General features: G+C 54.2%; 1 protein-coding gene across 3 annotated transcripts in view; it reads right to left on the minus strand.

Moving 5' to 3' along the window:
* FBXO42 (F-box protein 42) overlaps nucleotides 1-15,127 on the minus strand; it is a 47,538-nt gene extending 32,411 nt beyond the window's left edge. Inside the window, exon 1 of one of the 3 annotated variants that reach the window (XM_039565757.1) lies at nucleotides 15,091-15,127. The gene's annotated coding sequence lies outside the window, so the exon portion shown is untranslated. Of the gene's footprint in view, nucleotides 1-12,390; nucleotides 12,514-12,585; nucleotides 12,748-15,090 lie in introns of those variants that run through there. The other 2 variants (XM_039565759.1, XM_039565758.1) reach the window with 2 other exon arrangements.
* Nucleotides 15,128-15,378: the final 251 nt, after the last annotated feature.

A 15,378-nucleotide genomic window follows, 5' to 3' on the forward strand; every position in this document is an offset into this window, starting at 1 on the left:
TGTGTCCAATTTGGGCAGCTGGCACCCTGTGAGGTTAAATCCAGGCCTGTTGCTGCAGGACAAATCCCTGGACTCTATTTCCTGGGAAGCAGCCAGCCTGTCTTGAGGAGAGCAGCAACAGTTTCCCCTTCCAAGGTGGCTGAGCAAACACCAAGGGAGGCAACTGCTCCCTGAGTGCTCCTGGATCAACAGCCCAAACCACAGGAACAGGCCCTGAGGATGACACGGGGCTTTCTTTTCCCTTTTTATCCTTTCCTAGCATGAGGAAAGGACCCAAACCAGGGCGAGCTCCCAGCCCTTGCATCGCTCAGCATGAGCTTCTCCCAAGTCCCCGAGGCAGAGGCTGCCCAGCCATCCCCCGGTCCTGAACTGACCAGGATTACTGGATGCAGATTCACACAGTCCAGTAGGATAAATCCAACCTGGAGCAAGCTCAGGAAGCAAACCAGCTCCTCGAGAGGGAAGACAAGACACAGCTTTTCCCCAATATCCTCCAATATAAGAATATTATTATTTTTTCCAAACCCTTACTATCCCAGAAAATCCAGCTGGAATGAATTTAAGTTACTGGTGTCACGGTTTAACGTGGGTTACTCAGCAGGATTAAAATTCTGATCTAGAAATACCCTGATATAGAAATATCCTGATACACAAATATCCTGATAAACAAACCCTGTTAAACCACATCAACGTGGGTCATCGACCTGATTGATAAACATGGTTTATTTATCGGGAATAACCTGAGCTGTTGCTACAAATCCAGAGTTTTCCCATCCCAGCAGAGCCGTGGGAATAGCAGGCGGTGGAGACAAGGAGCGGAAAAGCTTTCCATGGCAACCAGTTCAGGGCCAGGAAAATGACAGGCGGCAGCATCAGTCCCCACTTCTGTCACGTTCCCTGAGGAAGCAGTTGGGAATATCCACGGGGCTGTCAATCTTTGGGAGGAAGCACGGCGGAACTCGGCGCAGAGCTCGCATCCCAGCAGATGCTCCGCACGTTTCCCGTGTCAGAAATCCCTGCTGGAGTCGGTGTTGTGACAGGGGAGGCTGGAACCCAAGCGCTGTGACACAGGCGCTGCTGCCGCTGCTGGGAACCTGCCTGACGCAGCAGAAAAGGCACGAACTCCCAGGGACTGAGGGATGGAAGACGGGGCGGGAAAGTGGAATTGTGCAAAAAAATAATGAAAGAATGGAGGGCTGGGCCTTTCCCAAGCAAAGGCATCCATGGCTGGGAAGTGCCTGTCCTGGATTCCGTCCTGAGCCAGCGCTGCCAGTGCTCCAGCCTCAGACGGGGCTGTGCTGCAGCCTTGGGATCCTTGGAGGGTCTGTCCCTCCCTCATGGCCTGGGAACACGGAGCAGCTCCCCAGGAGCTGTTTCACACCCCAAAACATGCCAGAATCCTGAGCAGGAGGGCACTTGGATCCCAAGCAGGCGGGCTTTGCCTCCGGCCCGGGGACAGTGGGACCCTGCGGATGGTGATGCCAGGGCTGGGGGGTTGTCAGCACCACGTGTGATCCCAGCAGCTTTTATTTGTCCTTTGTCCTTTAAATAATGTCCAAATCCTGCTGGAGGGAGTCATGGGAAGTGCGGGAATCCACACCCACTAGAAAGAGGGGTTTTCCAGCTCGTAAATCTCTATTTGGATCCTCTGGAGTGGGCTTGGGAATAACCCCACACAGCAGGCTGATCCCAGGCACAGAACCACAAAAATCATCTCTAAGGCCGGTTTTAAAACAGCAGGAGGAGCCCCAAACAGCAGATCTGAGGATGGAGAAGCTCCTCTGAGTTTTGTCTGCCCTTCCCAAGCCACTTGATATTATAAATATTCCAAAGCATCTCCTTTGCTAAATCCTTGTTTCCTAAACATTTGAGCATAAGGAATAACCATCCTTGGAGTTTTCACACCCACACCATGTTCTTTTTCGGAAGGAAAGCAAGGCCAGCAATAAACTCAGCTCCCAAAAGGCTGTCAAAATAACCCTCCAAGCCTGACCTGCCACGGATGTGGATTTTGTTTGCAATGATGGGCAGGGAATAACCACCCCTGGATTGCAAAGCAAAGCGCTGACCTAAAACCCTGCTGCAACACAGGAAAGTGAAAAAGAACCTGGGCAGCTGGCAAGAACGAGCTAAAGCATCCCAGCTGCTCCTGTTGCCAGTTATTCAGCAGAACCTGGGAGAAAATCCCATACCTGGGGTTTTACTGGTTATTCCAAGAGCAGAACAAAGCATTCCTGCATTTTCTGGGGATGCAAGAGGTGCTTTCTGCCTCATTCTGGCTCTCCAGGTGCTCCCTGCTTGCACCATGCTGGGCTCCACTTTGTACCTGGGCTACAATGAATCTCTGAGCACTCAAAAAGCTGCAACAAAGAGATTTAAGCAGTTGTGTCTCATCCCAAAGTAGCTGCAGTCCAGTTAACTCCGGGATTGGCTCGATCCCTGCAAATACCAACACAGTCCCCCAAACACTCCCTTATATTCTGCACCCCAGAGCCCTCCTGATCCCAGAGAAATGCCTCTATATTCCAGCACTAGGAAGGTTTTGGGGCGTTCAGGAATCAGCCCAGAGCCGGAGCAAGGAGGAATTGCAGCTGCTTCCAACAACCCAAAAGGAAACACGGGAAGGGCGCTGGGAGCGGAGCTCTGCCGGCGCCGATGGAATTTGCCTGCCCTTTCCTAAAAGCTGCATCGCTGCCAGCTGGCAAAACATTTCATAATCCTTTTCCTCCTTTCAGAGCACTTCAATTTTCCCTCTCTCCCCTCCTGAAATTAGTTAAGAACCTGCTATTTATTCCTAAAGTAATTATCTGGAACAAACAGCTGAGGAATATAAAATGCAGGCAAAAATAACCCCACCGGGTTGGAGCACTGCTCAAAACCTGCTCCTGCAAATTTTTTCCCCTCTTTATCCAAGGAGGTTTTCCTACCTGCAGGCACCTCTCCCCGTCCCATGGACCCCAAATCCCAGGCGTGGGTGGCACTGGTGGTTCCCATCTCGGGCTGCCTCCTCTTCTCCACAACTTCCAGCTGCTTTAAGAAGCACTTGAACCCGCAGGGTTTTTGACCTGCCTTTTCTCTCCCCTTTTTTACGGATTTTAAGGGGAAAAAGCCTCCAGGGCAAAGCTGTTGAATGGCAATGAGAGGCTGAGCCGTGCTCCTGAGTCAGAGCCCTTCACACACGGGGAATGCTCATCTTCACAGGCCAGGAGAAGTGGAGGAGCTGCGCTGTTCCCACGGGGAACAAAACATTCCAGGTGTGTGAAAGGACCCAGCCCTGGCTGGCCGAGGGCTTGGGCTGAAGGAGAGAGGCATTTAATTGCGCTTGGCAATCAGGAGCTCTGGTGGTAATTTAGGGGTGGAAGGCAGTGACTGTCTCCAACCTGCTCCAGACTCTTCCCCATACTCTGGAATTGCCTCTTCCGCGTGCCAGCGGCTCCAGGAGGGCACTTGGGGAGACACTCACACTTCTGGCTGATTCCCTTCCCCAGTTCAAACAAAAATCCTTCCATCAGACAGAAACAGTTCCTTTTTCCTTGAAAAAAGTCCTATCTGTGTAAGAAGGATTCTTTTTACATTTTTCAGTATTTCAGCATTTGTCTCCCCAGCTGTGCCATCAAGGACTTCACCTGCGGCTTTCCCTGCTCCCAGTTTGGCACTAAAAGAAGCCCTGAGGCCTTTTCTGGGGTGAAAAGAGGAAAATCCAGCACTGTTTCTGAGGAGAAGCACACTATTTCATAAAAGCAGCTGCACAGGGAGGAGAGGTCCGTAGGGATAAACACCATTAAATAAAACCATGTTCCCGGTCCTCCCAAACCTGCAGCAGCTGGAGCTGATCCTTTTGGAAATCAACTGCCGGGCAAGCTCAACGATGGGGAAAAAAAAGCAGATTTTAGTCAAAAAGAAGAAAAGAAAGCCCTTCGGGAAGCTGTGGGATGAGCAGTATCCTGTCTGTGCTGAGCGAGACCTCGGGAATACCAGCACCATGGATGCTCCTTATCCCTGCAAAACAGGCAATTCCAAAAGTTCTTCGAAGATCAGCTTTCCCACTTTTTTTTTCCAACAGGAATTTGTTTTTCCTTCATACAAGTCACCCAGGAAAAGAAAGGATTCCTAAAATCCCAAAATTCCTCTGTCAGCACAAGCTCCCTGCACTGGTTTTGCCTGCTAGAACAGAGGGTTTAGGGACTTCGGGAAAAAATTCCAAATTACATCATTTTTACTGCTGCCCATTGTCCTGGAACAGCATCACTGCAGCTGAACTTTGGTTGGTATTTCTGCAATAAAAAGGTGTAAAGATCCCAGGAATTCCTCCCGGCCCAGTGATGTGCTGACCCTCCACTATTCCAGATTCCTGCTTGTTTTTTTCCACGCTTTCAGCTAAAAAACGAGCAGCAATGTAACATTACAGAGCAGGATGTACTGCACAAACAGCACAGCAACCTACCAATAAATCCTGCTGAATCTGTTTGCCCACAAAATGAGTGCACTGAAAACCGGAATGAAAGTGTGGGGGTTTATTCTGGATTTATTCTTGGAATACAGATCAGGGAGCTGGTGTTTGAGGGAGTTTTTGGTGTGGGGTTCAAAGGAAAAGGGGAGGCAGCCGAGTTTAATGACACCACACTTGAGGTGTATGTAGGGAAACCATTATTATTATTATTATTATTATTCCTCAAAAATGGCTCCAAAGCTTAATAAAATATTAATAAATATGCAGGGAATTTATAATGGAACCATGAGGAAAACACTTCAGCTGACCCAAAATCCAGCCCAGTTTTGCTCACGTGGAAAACCAGTCTGAAAACACAATTCCTGTGAGTTCTGTATTTCCCTTCCCACACCAAAAAAGACAATCCTTAAATATCCCTGTGGAATGCCATGAAAAAAGCCCAAATCTCCACCACCCACCAACCCCTCCACTTGTTACGGATGTGTTTGGGATTTGGAGAATTCCCAGGTTTTTAGACGATATTGTTATCCTCAAGACACCTTAACTTGTTTCAAACCTGCCAAAACCTGGCCTGCCAAGCCCTGGCAGCACAAGAGGAGCTGCTCGGGTGCAATACTCGGCTGTTCCCTCTTCCCGTGCTCCTGAAATCCCCTAAATTTTGTAGGAAATGAGGAGGATTTCGGGCTCACACGCTCCCTCTGCCGGCTCCCGCCAAGCCCTTAATTCCAATTATCCTCACCTCAACTTCTCCCAGCAAACAAATCCTGTTCCATTTGCAAACTGAACTCCTTGTGAGCCCCAAAACCTGGAGTAACGCCTCATCAAGCAAATAAAAGGCTCTGAGGCTGGAAAATGGAGGTTTTTCCAAGGAAAAGGGCAGCTGCTCCTCCCAGTGTAACATCCGCTGTGGGAGGATGAACTTTACAGGATAAAAACATCCGATGGGATTTATCCAAACCTGCTCAGGATGACTTCCTGGCAAGAAATCCTGAGCAAACACACACCGGGAGTGTGGGAATTCCTGTCACCTCTCCCTTCATTAAGAGAGCACAGGAGCTCCCGGACAAGCTCTTGGAAAGCTGTGGATGATTCTCTGGAGGACAGCCTGTGAGAATGTCACAGCATTCCCCGAGTTCTACAGACACCCGAAACCTCCCAAAGTCACCCAAATTGGTTCATCTGCACAAACGAAGGGAATTTATGACAGAACCGTGAGGAAAACACGGCTGCTGACCTAAAATCCAGCCCACTTCTGCTCAAGTGAGGCATCAGCCTGAAGACATAGCTGCTGTAGCTTCTGGATTTCCATTTCCATCCAGCCCAATGCCCACGTCCACGTTCCAACTGCCCGGGCGGAATAATTAAATGAGAAACGTGGACGTATCTTAGGAAGGGGCTTGTTAACGAAACATCCCAACATACTGAACGACTTCATTCCCCATTTTCTGACAGGCTGCATTAGGCGCCCGCCCGTGGGATTCCCGGGTCACAACCTGTTCTGTGCACAGCAGAACCGAGGGGTGCCGAGGGCGTCTCCCAGCACAGCTCCCTGCGAGGCGCTGGCCCCGGCGGAAGCCGCGGTGCCCACGCGTCCCGCGAGCAGCGCCACAGGAAAGGCGAGTGCCGGAGCTTCCTTGGCCAGGAGAGCCCTGGATCACATCCACCCCTGCAGCTCCTCCAGCCCAACAGGCAGCTGGGCCAGCAGGAAAATGGCATTTCCTACCCCTGCACCGCTCGGGATGGGAGGGTCAGACCTCTTCCTCCTCTGTCTCCAGGATTTTGAGCTCTCTTGCCTTTGCTGAGGACACTCCCAGCCCCTCTCCAGGCTTATGGAGCTTGGAATGATTTGAGTTGGGAGGGACCTTAAAGCTCATCTTGTTCCACGGGCAGGGACACCTTCCACTATCCCAGGTGGCTCCAAGCCCCGTCCAACCTGGCCTTGGACACTGCCAGGGATGGGGCAGCCACAGCTGCTCTGGACAACCCTCACAGGGAAGGATTTCCTCCCAAAATCCCATCTGAACCTACTGGATCCCAGAGCAGGATCTTTGAGACCTTGCTGCTCCTGCTGAACCAGGCAGAGAGGGGCAGCAGGATCAGGAATTAGGGAGAGGGAAAGCAAACGGTATAAGCCTTGTTTCCAAAAATCCATCGAGGGACGGACACACGACTCCCTTCAGAAACCATCAGCACTTCCAGAGGCTGGGAACAACCATCATTCACACCCTCACTGCAGCACTGTCCACGTAACCCAGGCAATCTCTGGTGAGACAACCAGGCAAGATTCTGGTGTCCAACACTGCTGCAAAATTCAGGTTTAAGGTCTCGCTGTGGGAATGAAGGATGGGGTTTCAGGAAAATGAAGTCAAGCACAGCCAGGTCAAGGTCAGGGTTTTCCTGCTGTGGGTGCTCACGCTCCAAACTCTGGTTCTCCATCACAACGTGGTCTTTGGCAGCACTCACACATCCATCACAGAATCATGGAATTGGTGGGGCTGGAAAAACCCTACACAATCATCAAGTGCATCGTTCCCCCAGCACTGCCATGCCCCCACTAACCCACGTCTCCAAGTGCCACATCCACTTGTTTTTGGAACACTTTGCAGGACGGTGACTCCAGCACTGCCCTGGGCAGCCTGTGCCCGTGCCTGAGTGCCCTTTCCTCATCAAGGACCACACAGAATCCCCGAGGCTGGAAAAGCCCTCCCAGACCATCGAGTGCACCCTGTGCCCGATGCCCACCTTGTTCCCAGCCCAGAGCCCTGAGTGCCACCTCCAGCCCTTCCTTGGACATCTCCAGGGATGGGCACTCCAAACCTCCCTGGGCAGCCCCTTCCACGAGGAAATTCCTCCTGGCCTCCACCCTGAGCCTCCCCTGGCCCAGCCTGAGGCCGTTCCCTCTCCTCCTGTCCCTGTTCCCTGGCAGCAGAGCCCGACCCCCCCGGCTGCCCCCTCCTGTCAGGGACTTGTGCAGAGCCACAAGGTCCCCCCTGAGCCTCCTTTGCTCCAGCCTGAGCCCCTTTCCCAGCTCCCTCAGCCGCTCCTGGGGCTCCAGCCCCTTCCCCAGCTCCATTCCCTGCCCTGGACTCGCTCCAGCCCCTCCATGTCCTTCTTGTCCTGAGGGTCCCAGCACTGCCCCAGGACTGGAGGTGCCCCAGCAGGGCCAGCACAGGGGACGGGCAGTGCCCTGGGCCTGTGCCCACACTGGGCTGGGACCGCCCAGGGGCTGTCAGCCTCTTGCCCACCTGAGCACTCCTGGCTCATGTCCAGCCGCTGGCACTGGCAGAGGAGGAGTTGGGAGAGTAACAATTTTATTTTTGCCACAAACGAAGTTATTCTTCAGCCCAGCTTCACCAACCATGACCTTCCCCTCTCCATTAAAACACACAAGTCACGAACAGCCTCCAGCCCTTTCACCTGAAGCAAAGATGAGCTCAAGGCTATTGACTTTCAAGCCATAAAAAGAGAAGGATATACTGGAAAAAACCCCGTTTTATTGCAGCCTGGGTGGCCAAGGTTTGATTTGAATCGATACCCAGAGCTTTCAGACGCACTGCTGACTTGGCAGCAGCGCTGATGCAATGTTTTTGTTAGCAAGCAGGACACCAGGATATCCAATACCATCTCCACACGGACATCATCAGGGATGAGCACCACAAACTGATCTCAGCTCCTGGGCTGTGACAGAGGAGCGTGTCAGACACACCCAAACAGTGCTTTTGTGATGCCCACTGGCTGTGTCTCACATCAAATCCATCTGGGTGCCACCTTCACACCCATCCCTGCCATTCCGGAGGTGGAGCCTTTGATGGAAGCTCCCGGCCAGGGTTAACCACCCCAAGCAGTGCCCAGGAGCAGGGCTGGATCACACGGAGGGAGTTTAAAGGCAGATCTGTTTGCTAAACACACTCCAACCGTATGGAAGGTATTTTCCCTCTCTCAGGTGGAACAAAAGGAGCTTCCATCACAGACAGACACCTGGTCTGGCCACAGAGACACAACCTGAAACACATTCCAGACTTCCACATTCCAGCAGCTAACCCCATTGTGCAGGTAAAGGAACAAAAGCCACGAGGAGCTGGGGTCAAGCAAACCCTGACCAGCACTGGCATTCTGAGAGCAGAGGTTTCCAGTTCCCTGAGCTGTGCTGCTGCTCCTCCAGAGTTCAGATGGATGTGCAGACAGCTGGAAACAGAACCTGAAGGGAGCTGACAAGAAACACTTTTTACCAAAGCCTGGAGTGCCAGGCCAAGGGGGAACAGCTTCCCACAGAGAGGAGGTTTAGATGGGATATTGGGAAGGAATTGTTCCCTGTGAGGGGCCTGGCACAGGGTGCCCAGAGCAGCTGTGGCTGCCCCTGGATTCCTGGCAGTGCCCAAGGCCTGGGGCTTGGAGCAGCCTGGGACAGTGGAAGGTGTCCCTGCCCATGGCAGGGGTGGCACTGGATGGGCTTTAAGGTCCCTCCAACCCAAACCATTCCACGATTCTTTGATGCCCTAATCAAAACCTAAAAAGGTGATGGGAAGGGTGGTATTCCTGAAAAGCAAACACAGTGTTCAGCGCTTCCATGACCCCCATGGAGGTGCTGGAGTGCAAACTCCAAACAAGCTGGAATCCACGGCTGGGCTTTTTTAGCAGAAAACATGAATTAGGGAGGGCAGACACCCGCCAGCCTCTGGAGATTTCAGGCTGTGGAGGCCTCGCTGTGCTGTGCAATGGGGATGGAGAGAAGAACCTACGAGCCTAAAGGTCCATGGCCGAGATGTTGGTGTGGGCAAAGGGCAGTGCCAGAGTTTGGGAAAGAGGGAAATACTGGCTTCAAGATGGGACTGACTTTGAGGCATCACAGTTCATTGCTCAGAATCCCAGGGCGGTGATGTGAGCTCCGTGACTTGCAGCCAGACAGCATCCCTTTGATTCCCTGTCAGTGGGGCTGGGAGCTGTTCTCCCTGAGCTCCAGCTCCTGCTGAACACATTGCACGGAGCCACGGAACGTCCTCAGCCGGGAGGGACCCACAAGGATCATCCAGTCCAGCCCCTGGCCCTGCCCAGACACCCCAACAACCCCACCCTGGGCACCCCTGGCAGCGCTGCCCAAATGCTCCTGGAGCTCTGGCAGCCTCGGGGCCGTGCCCATTCCCTGGGGAGCCTGGCCAGTGCTCAGTACCCTCTGGGGGAAGAACCTTTCCTGATATCCAACCTAAACTCCCCCCTGACACAGCTCCAGCTGCTCCCTCAGTCCTGTCCGGGTCACAGAGCAGGGATTGCAGCTGCCCCTGCATACTTCTCCCACAAACCAGCACCTTGGCGGGGGGAAATCCCAATGAGTTCCCAGCAAACAGCAGGAAGTGAGCAACAGAGGACTGCTTGGAATCTTTGAGGGGGTAAAGCAGATGGGAAGGGATGGCTACGAGGTGCAGAACAGCCCCGGGGTGGCGGCAGTGCAACCCTGTTATTACAGAACTGGAAGGACTGCTCTGCGAGCCCTCTGAGCCCAGGCTTGGAAGGAGGGAGAAGCTGGGACTAAATCCCCAGGGAATCTCGGCACAGAGAGGTGTGAGGGGATGGGAAAAGCACCCACAAACCACCAGCAAACCCCCAACACAACTGAGCCGGGACAGAAAAATACAACCCAGGGATTCCATTTGAAACAGATTTCATGAGTTTGACCCACCCAGTGGGCTGGAGACTTTGCTGCAGTTTCCACTCCTTTGAGCAGAATAAATAAGAGCATTTGCTCTTATTTTGTACAGGATTTTCTTATTCCTCAGCTAATGGGAAGGACTATGCATGAAGGAGCAGAAGCACTGGATATTGGGGATGAGGAAAGCAGGAGCTATCCTTCCATCCTTTGTGCCATGCCTCGAGCCTGGTTTGGGGAGGCTTAAATATTAAATACTAAGAAAGAGACCAAAAAAAAAAAAAAAGCAGTAAATCCTTATTATGTTAATTAGCAAATAAAAATTCAGGGAAATCGTGCTAATTTCAAATTCATCTCTACCATTTAATGACAAAATGAGCTCCCCAAGAAGTCCCTTTGTTACCATCCTGTCACCCCAATAATCACCTCTAACTGGCTCCGTTCCGAGCAGGAGAACCGGGCAAATCCTGGATCATCCCATCTTACGGAACCCTGGGATCTCAAAGCATCCAGGAATCCTGTTCAGAGCAGGCTAGAGCATCCCCTGTACCCCTCCCAAGCCACAACGAGTCAGCATCCACAGAAGGTCTGGGAGGCTTCAGGAATTCCCAGCAGCTGTTGGGACTGGGAAAGAAAACACCCGGCCCAAAACCAGCTCTGGGAAGAGCAGGACGGATCAAAGGCGGCTGCTCGGAGGAACTGAACTCAATAATTCCAGAATGGACGCAGTGATGCTGCTCCAGAGGGAGCTGCACTTGGTTCTCTCCTCTCTCCAGGTGTTCTGGGCAGGTGGCAAAAGGCTCCGACGTGCACCCAGCACCGGGGACAAGAAAAACCAGCAATTCCCAGGGCCAGCCCCTTCCCTGGAAGCTCAGCACGGGGGTAACGGCACCCAAAGGGTTCACGAGTCTCTTTTAAAGCACAAAGAAATCTCTTGGATCACTGCAGGTTCTCCAGAGTGACAAAAACCCAGCTGGAATGATTAATCCGTGTCCCAGATTCCCTGATGTGAGAAGTTTGGGGATGGACAGTTCTTCCCACACCTCACACAGAGATTCTGACATTTCTGAGCTGCTCTTTACCCAGAAAACCCCGAATCATTCCTCAGACCAGAGATGATCTTCTGCCCACTGCAACCTAATGAGAGTCAAAATTATGGAATGGTTTGGGTTGGAAAGGACCTCAAAGCTCATCCTGTTCCCTGCCACGGACAGGGACACATCCAGGTTGCTCCAAGCCCCGTCCAACCTGGCCTGAACGAGAAGCTCCACATCAATAAAAGCAGCTCTGCCAACTTACCTTAAGCCTCCAAAACCCCAAATTATGACAAAACTTGCACAAGCACAAGACAAAATGAGCCAGGGAAATGCTTCCAAAGGAGTCTGGAACCCAGGGAGAGATGCAGTGTGCTGGAACTGCCAATTGCTGGTGCCTGAACTGCATCCATGGGGGGAAAACGAGGATTCTCAGTCACAGATGTTGCAGTGGGAGTTCAGCAAGCAAAGATAAATATTTAAAGATTGCCATAGAAATGGGGGAGAGAACACAGTCCAGAGCAGCTCCTGAAACAGCAAATTCCTGAAGGGAAGAACCCTGATTCCTGCAGGTTGCTCGACACGAGCCACGATTTTCACGTGGACGTGTCACCCCCGCTCTGCTTTGATCCGGCGACGCGAGCGAGTTCAAAAGGAATTCTGACCTGGATTTCCCAACTCCATCACCAGCTGCGCTGGCTGCTCCGGGCAGCACAGCCCTGATGCTGCTGGAGACAGCCCGGAGAGACGCCGGCAGCGCCACTCAGGGCGGAGAGCGCGCTCTGGAAGGAGCCCCGACGTGGAGAAACCCCCCTGGAGCACACCAGTGCTTCCCTGAGTCCTCCTTCCAGCTTTTATCAGGATTTGGGCCAAACCTGAGCCTGGCTCTGGCTCCAACACCCTTCCTAAGCCCTCGCAGCCATCTCCAGGTGATGCTGCCTTTCCAAAGTCAAAGCCCGAAGCTTACCCACCTCCAGCCTTAAGAGAATCCATCAGGGCAAAGCCTGAATGGATGTTTTCCAACAAAGCCTGCCCTGACGGAATACACAGGGAAAAATCACTTCCCTCGGAGGCGCAGCTCTGTTTACACAGAGAGTGGGAAGCCTTTTCCAGCAGCCCTCGCTCACATCCTGTGGAAGTGGCTGGGATGGAAGCGGGCTGTGCCCAAACCCAACGCCTCTTGGAAGCCCTGGAAACAGAACTTCACGGAGCAGCCGAGTGCTGGGAATGCACAACCAGACCGTCCCCGTCCTCCCACTCCAAACCTGCCGCTGCTGTCGCTCCTGGCAAACGTGAAGATTGCTGTACACATTAAATTCCCTGGCATTAAGGACGGGATAAGGAGCACATCCCGGCTCTCCCTGGGAGCAAACACCTCTCCAGAAGGTGCCCGATGCAGTGGCTGAAATCCCCAAATCACAGGTCACACACGTTCAGCAGTGGGAATAAACCAACCCCACCTTCATTCCAAGCCCAGGCAGGGCAGGAACACGTGTCCTGCAGGTGAGATTCCTTCAGGGGCTCGAACACAGGGAAAACCGGAGTCCCGGGGAATAAAGGCTGAAGTAAACTCAAATTAAAATTGAAAATCGCACACGCTGCCTGTGAAAATCCACGAGAGAAGATTATAAAACTGTCCAAAGCCTTTCCGAATCCGAGAGCTTCACCTGCCACCCCGGAAAAGAAACGCTGCCTGGGTGGAGTCACCTGTCAGGGAAAACTCCAGGGAACACAGCAGGAAAAACACGCACAAACATCCCTGCTATGCCAAAACAACCGCGGGATGTGGCTCTGCCGCCACCTGAGCACGGAGACACAGCAGCCCTGGAGAACAGGATTGAATCCAACACGATGGAACAACACCGTGGGCAAGGCTGGCACCATCCTGCCTTGGAAGGAAGTGCCCAGGTTGGATGGGGCTTGGAGAGACCTGGACTAGTGGAAGGGATGGTCTGTAAAGCCCCTTTCCAACCCAAACCCTTCTGGATTCCATGAAATAGCTGCAGTTCTGCTCTCTTCTCTCCCAGCTGTGACACCAAGGAAAGACCAAGCCCAGGGGGACACAACCCAAGGGAACAATCCCTGTTTTCAGCCTTCCTCTGGCATCAGCATAAGGAAGAGGAAGGAGGGATGGTGGTGGGAACACACAGGGCTGTGGGAATGGGGAAACCTCCCACTCTGGCACTTGATCTCCAGAAGGGCCAAGCCCCGGCTGCGGTCCCTGTGCCGCGATATAAAGCACTTTGTCAGGACACGGCAGCCCTCGAGCCGGGGCCTCCCGAGCCCGCCCGGGAGGCTCCGCTCCTGAAGGACAGGTGGGAAACGGCCCCTTCCCACCCAGGGCGCGGATCTGGGTCAGCAGCACCTCCACGGGAGCTCGCTGTAATTCCCGTCCCTTTTAGCCAAGGGGAAGCGCTCCAGCTGCTGACCCGAGCCGGCTCCCAGGGATGACTAAAGCCACTCGAACACAAACGGCATTCCCGGCGGTGCCGGGGTTATCTCCCATCCCCGTTCCGCAGACAAGCATCCCGGCTCCCCTTTTGTTCCCGCTCCGAGCATTCCTCAGAGTTCGGGTCATTAACAGCGAGACACCCCGGCTCTGCTCCCGCTCCTCCTGAGAAATGCCCTGCCCCACGGGAAAACCCGACTGGAAAACGCGGCTGGAAAAGCCAAGAGGTTTGGGCAGATGAGATAATGCTCCTGCCGAGCCCCTGCAGCGGCTGCTCAGCCCAGCCCTGCCGCGACAAGAACGCGAGCCCAAATAAAGCCATTCCCAAAGCTCCGAGCGGAGATCGGCAGCGGAGACAATGGGGAGCAACACCCCAAAGCCCCGGGCACCGAGCCGGGCACCGAGCCGGGCACCTCGGCTGCTCCAACACCGCAATTCCAGGACCGAAATCAATGGATGGACACACACCCGGCAGGCGGATCGAGGGGAGATGCGGATTCACGCGGAGTTACGTGGAGAACAAGCGGAGACTGAGCCTCACCTTTGTTTTCACACGTACCCAGTGCGAGCTGAGGTTTTGGGGGCACCCCCAGCGCTCCCCAGCCATGTCTCCCTCCCCCCAAAACCCCGTATTTTCCCCCCAAAAGGCCATGTGTGCACCCCTCCAAAGCTGTTTCCTCCCGAAAAGCCATGTTCTCCCCCTAAAAGCCGCATTTCCCCCCCAAAAAAGCCGTTTCCCCCCACCGGCGGCACTGCCAGCCTGTGCCATGGCACTGCCCGACGCCAGCACTGAATTTTGGGGAAAGAGGGCTTTTAGGGGGGAAATGGGGCTTTTTTGGGGGGGGTGAGGGAGGGGATATATGTCTTTTTGGGGGGAAGGATGGAGTTTGAGGGGCAAACACGGCTTTTAGAGGGGAAACATGGCTATTTCGGGGAAAACATGGCTTTTAGGGGGGAAAACAGAGATCTTAGGAAAAAAATGTGGCTTTCGGGGGGAAACACGAGGTTTGTTGGGGAAACATGGCTTTTAAGGGCAACGTATGGTTTTTTTTGGGGAAACGCGAGGTTTTTGGAGAAATGCCTTTTTGGGGGGGAAACATGGATTTTAGGGGAGGAAACATGGCATTTTGGGAAAGAAACATTGGTTTCAGGAGGGGGAGCTCGGCTTTTTGGGAAGGAAACAAGGCTTTCAGAGGGAGAACACGGCTTGCGGGGGGGCAGGCTTTGCTTTCTCACAGCCCTGAGGGAGCCCCCGGGGCCGCCTTCCCCTCGCACCCCGGAGCTGGGAAGGGGCTTCCCCCCTCCGAGAAGGGGCTACATCCTCCGTGGGCTCTGCCCTCCGCAGCGACCCCCCCAAAACGCTGTGAGGGGCTGGGACAGGGGCTCCCCCCACCCTCCACCCTCAAATGTGGCCCCCTCCACACCAGGCCTGTCCCGCCCCGAGGGGCCCGTCCCGCCGACCCGCTCCCCGGGAAGGGCCCCACCCAGGGAAGCCGCACCGCGGGGCCGCTCTCACCTGCCGCCGGGCCGGGCCGGGCCGGGCCGGGCCGAGCCGGGCCGGGCCCTCAGGGCTGCGGGCGGCGGGGCCGCCGCGTCGCCCCGGTGACGGCTCCGACCGGCGCCGCCATCTTCCCTCCCCGCCCTCCCGCCGCCGCCCCGACCGCGCCGGCCGCGCACTGCGCAGGCGCGGGACCGCCCCCCCGACGTCACGTGATGATGGGGCGGGAATGTGGGGGTGACGTGATGGTGGAGCCATGATGGGAAGGTCAAGACTCCGCTGCGGGGCGCAGCGCGGGGCCCGCCA

The sequence above is a fragment of the Corvus cornix genome, chromosome 27 (genome assembly GCF_000738735.6).
Source record: "Corvus cornix cornix isolate S_Up_H32 chromosome 27, ASM73873v5, whole genome shotgun sequence".
In the NCBI taxonomy this organism is placed as follows: Eukaryota; Metazoa; Chordata; class Aves; order Passeriformes; family Corvidae; genus Corvus; species Corvus cornix.